The sequence below is a fragment of the Condylura cristata genome, unplaced genomic scaffold (assembly GCF_000260355.1).
Source record: "Condylura cristata isolate star-nosed mole 26May11 unplaced genomic scaffold, ConCri1.0 scaffold00003, whole genome shotgun sequence".
Lineage (NCBI taxonomy): Eukaryota > Metazoa > Chordata > Mammalia > Eulipotyphla > Talpidae > Condylura > Condylura cristata.
In genome coordinates, this window is record NW_004567104.1 from 2,873,691 (window position 1) to 2,877,835 (window position 4,145).

Here is a 4,145-nt window from a genome sequence, read left to right on the forward strand (position 1 = left end):
TTCTATTTGTTGAGGCACAGTGTGGCTATTTCTGGCCAGTATTCTTTCTGGCTTTGTGGAGGGACTTCCAGACACCAGTTGTGGAGGATGTTCTTAGCTGTGCTTTGTTTCAATATCTCCTGTTTTCCCAACTCCCACTGTGTGAAATTGTGTCTGTTTTCTCACCCAGAAATAGTCAGGGTCTTTTGTGTAAGACTTTGAGTCTTAGTCTCTGCAAGGTGCCTGAGAGAAGTGTGTGGATGGGTTGATTTTCTCTGTTGAATTTTTGGCTTCTTCTAATGTTTCTCAGCAAAATAATGGATTTAAGAGGTAGTAGGGAGTGAGATGGAAATTTGGGGTGAGGGAAGGTTGATATGGCAATTTGCTATGGAGGAAGTTGATAGGAGATGGTGAAGGTTAAATGGGGGGAGAGGGGAAAGAGGAGAAGATGGGGGTATCACATTTAGAAGAGGCAGAAGGGGAGGGAAGGAAAAAGAGGAGACAGAAAACCAGTGTAAGAATGAAAGAAGGACACAGAAATCCACTACCTGATTACTACAGGAGCTGAACAAACATATAAACAAACAAATAAATGATAAACACCACCATTGGCAGGGGAAAATTGCCTCTCAATATCTGGTGGCTCCTGCTTATCTAGTATTTGTGGTTTTAGTCTGATCTCCTGGGGAGTACCTTAGGATTGAGTGAAGTAGCTTCCTAGAGTCTGCAGTTTTGTTTGGCTTTCCTTCCTTTTCCCCTGATGTAGTTGGGCTAGTAAGGATGTTCTTGAGCTTTCTTTCCACCCAGGGTCTCCTGCAATCTAGGGGTCTCCAGCACAGTGGCTGGCCCTGACAAATTCCTCCTGGTAATTCTGGTAGCCATCTGATTTCAGGTATGTGTGGCTTGTGAATTTTTTGTCCACTTGGTGGCACCAGAGGCTTCTCCCACTTAGTTTTGAGATCTAGGTTGTTTAAATTGGTCTCTGGGAGAGAAGTGTGTGAGAAAGAAAGCTCCTTAGCTAGTCTTTTTTCCATCACACCCATGGCTGTAGCAGCACTGCAGCTCTCACTTGCCCACTTGTTGATATTTGTAGCTCTCCCATGTTCTGGGTTCCCTCTGTGCTTTGATGTGCCTGTGGGATGGGTGTTTGTTGGGTGGGATGCTTTAGAGGCTTTGCAGAACTCTGCAGCTGGGCCTGTTTTTGAGTCAGTAGCTGGTGCTGGTTTTGTTTACCTTCTGTGCTCTGTGTGCCAGCAGTGCCTTAATGGTGCATAATTCTCCAGGCCTCTTCTGTGGGGGCCAGGGATGCAGAGAGCTCCAGAAGGGCTGCAAACCTCCCAGCTGTGCAGGCTGTCAGTCCGCCCTCAACACCTCTAGGTTTCTATGTACCCACTTGGAGCAGTCTTTCCCAGCAGCTGTGTTCCACTCACAAAGCTATTTTGTCTCTCTTTACCTCTAGGGTTTTAATGGGCAGAAGAGCATCAAGCTTCCCATCTGAGGTAATTCCTAAAGCCTGGGAGCTCCCAGATGGGAGTTCCCCTATTGGAGCTCCCCAATCACTAAGTCTATCTCAATTATCTTCTTCTAGTGAGTCCACCGTTCCCTCATTTGGGTTGAAATTGGTAGTACTTAAGTGTACGGTTCATCTTTAGTCTTATATCCCTGTGTGTCACCAGAGAGGGCCTGTACCACATTTTTTTTAAAATTCAGTCATCTATTTTTGGGCATTTGAGTTGACTCCATGTCTTTCCTATTGTAAATTAATCAGCAAAGCTAGATCACTGTCTCACACCTGCACCAAAAAAAAAGAAAAAAAAAAAAAGCTTCCTTCTGGTAATTCTCCTTCAGGCAACCGCTTGATTTCGGGTGTGCGTGGCTTGTGTCACCAGAGAGGGCCTGTACCACATTTTTTTTTTAATTCAGTCATCTATTTTTGGGCATTTGGGTTGACTCCATGTCTTTCCTATTGTAAATTAATCAGCAAAGCTAGATCACTGTCTCACACCTGCACAAAAACAAACAAACAAGCTTCCTTCTGGTAATTCTCCTTCAGGCAACCGCTTGATTTCGGGTGTGCGTGGCTTGTGATTATCTTTTTGTACACTTGGTGGCGCCAGAGACTTCTCCCAGTTAGTTTCACAACTGGGCTAGTTTAAATAGGTCTGTGGGGGAGGAGCCAAGGGAGTGACAGAAGGAAAGCTCCTAGCTAGTCTCCCTGCCAGCCTGACCTAAGGCTGTTGCAATACTGCAACTCCCACATGCCAACCTGTTGATCTTTGTAGCCTTCTGATGCCGGGGTTCCCTCTATGCGTGGATGTGCCCAGGGGAATGGTGCCTTAGAAGCACTGCAGGCATCCCTGTGGCTTGTCCTGTCTTCAAACCAGTAAGGTTTTCTTTAAATTTTAAGCTCTGTGCTCCTTGCAGAGCAGAGACTCTGCTGCAGGGTGGTACCTCTGAGGTGTGGAGGGGTTGCAGGGAGTGCCAGAAGGGCTGCAAGCCTCCCAGCTGAGCCAGCTGCCTGTTCTTCCAGACTTTTAGGTCTCTATGTACCCTCTCCCAGCAGTCTTTCCTGCCACTTAGGCATCATTCACCAACTGAGTTATCTTTCTTTACCCCCAGGGCTTTACCAGATAGTTTTGTGGGTAGATGTGGGAAGGGGGAAGAACAGAAAGTCTCCTGTCTGAGGTACCTCCTAGAGCCTAGGTGCTCCCGGGTTGGAGCTCCCTTATTAGAACTCCCCAATCACTGAAACTACCTCAATTATTTTCCATATATTGAGCCCAGGGTGCCCTCATTTGGATTGAAACTCATAGTATGTAAGCCTGTGGTATGTTTTGAGTTTATCTGTCCTGTGTGAGCCTGGTGGCAGTGAGTTCAGCGTCCTTGCTCTGCTACCATCTTGCCAGATCCCCTTGTGTTCATTTTTGTATGTTTGCTTTCTCCTCTCAGGTGTAATACTTGTGCGCTTCCTTCCCCATTTTGATCCCTCTTCCTCCCCTCCCATACAGAACATGCCTGATTTATAATTGTTCACCAATATTTTATTTATTCTTTTTTCCTGATCCCTTATTTGACTCCCCCTTATATTTCTCCTATAAGTGCATCTATCTGATATTGTTTCTTTATCCTTTTGGTTTATTTCAGAGTATAATCTCTTCCAGCTGCATCCATGTTGCTGTGAAGGCATGAGTTTATTTTTTTGATTGTTTAGTAGTATTCCATTGTTTATATATGCCACATCTTCTTGATCCAGTTATCTATTTATGAACATTTGGGTTGTTTCCAAATCATACTTATTGTGTGTAATGTTGCAATGCATTATTATTATAATAAAGATATCATTTTGAGTTAATGTTTTTGTGTCATTTGAATAGATTGCTAGGAGTGGAATTTCTGGTTCATATGGTAGCTTGATCTTTTGTAGTCTGAAAAATCTCCATACAAATTTCCATAATGGTTGGGCAAGATTGCCTTCCCATGAGAAGTGTAGAAAGCCCCTTTCTCTCCACATCTGTGCCAACATTTGTTGTTGCTAGTTTTTCTTTTCTTTAAGATTTATTATTTATTCATGTAGAATTGGGATATAGGCCAGAGGTGCAGGGATAGTGAGAGGATACATCAGAGTTAGACTGGGGAGCATAACAAGCAGATTGATGAAGTACACTGCTGAAGGGAGCAGGGGGCAAGACAGAAGAGGTCTGTTGCACCATGTGAGTCACCTCGCTGGCTGGGGATCAAACTGATGTTGACGTGGCTGTGGCCAGCTTCATAGTGCTGCACTTCAACCCATTGTGCCACCACAGAAAACCTTAGTATTTTTGGTATTGATTTTTTTTTAATATGTGCCATTCTTATTGGTGTGAGGTGATACTTCTTTGTCATTTGAACTTGCATTTCCCTGATCATAAGTGTTGAACACTGTTTTTCATATACCTACTGGTCGTTTGATGTTCTTTTTTTTTAAAACCCTAAATTTTACATGATATTTATCACATAATATTTTTCTTACCTTTTCTTTGTTTTCCCCTCAATCATTCTTTGTGTTTTATATCATCTAATTATCTGCAATGTAAATATATAATATTTGATTTTGTCTTAACATAATTTTCTAATTTTCTCTAAATTCCCTAAATGTGGCTGGTTTCATGTTCTAGCTACTGTAAATG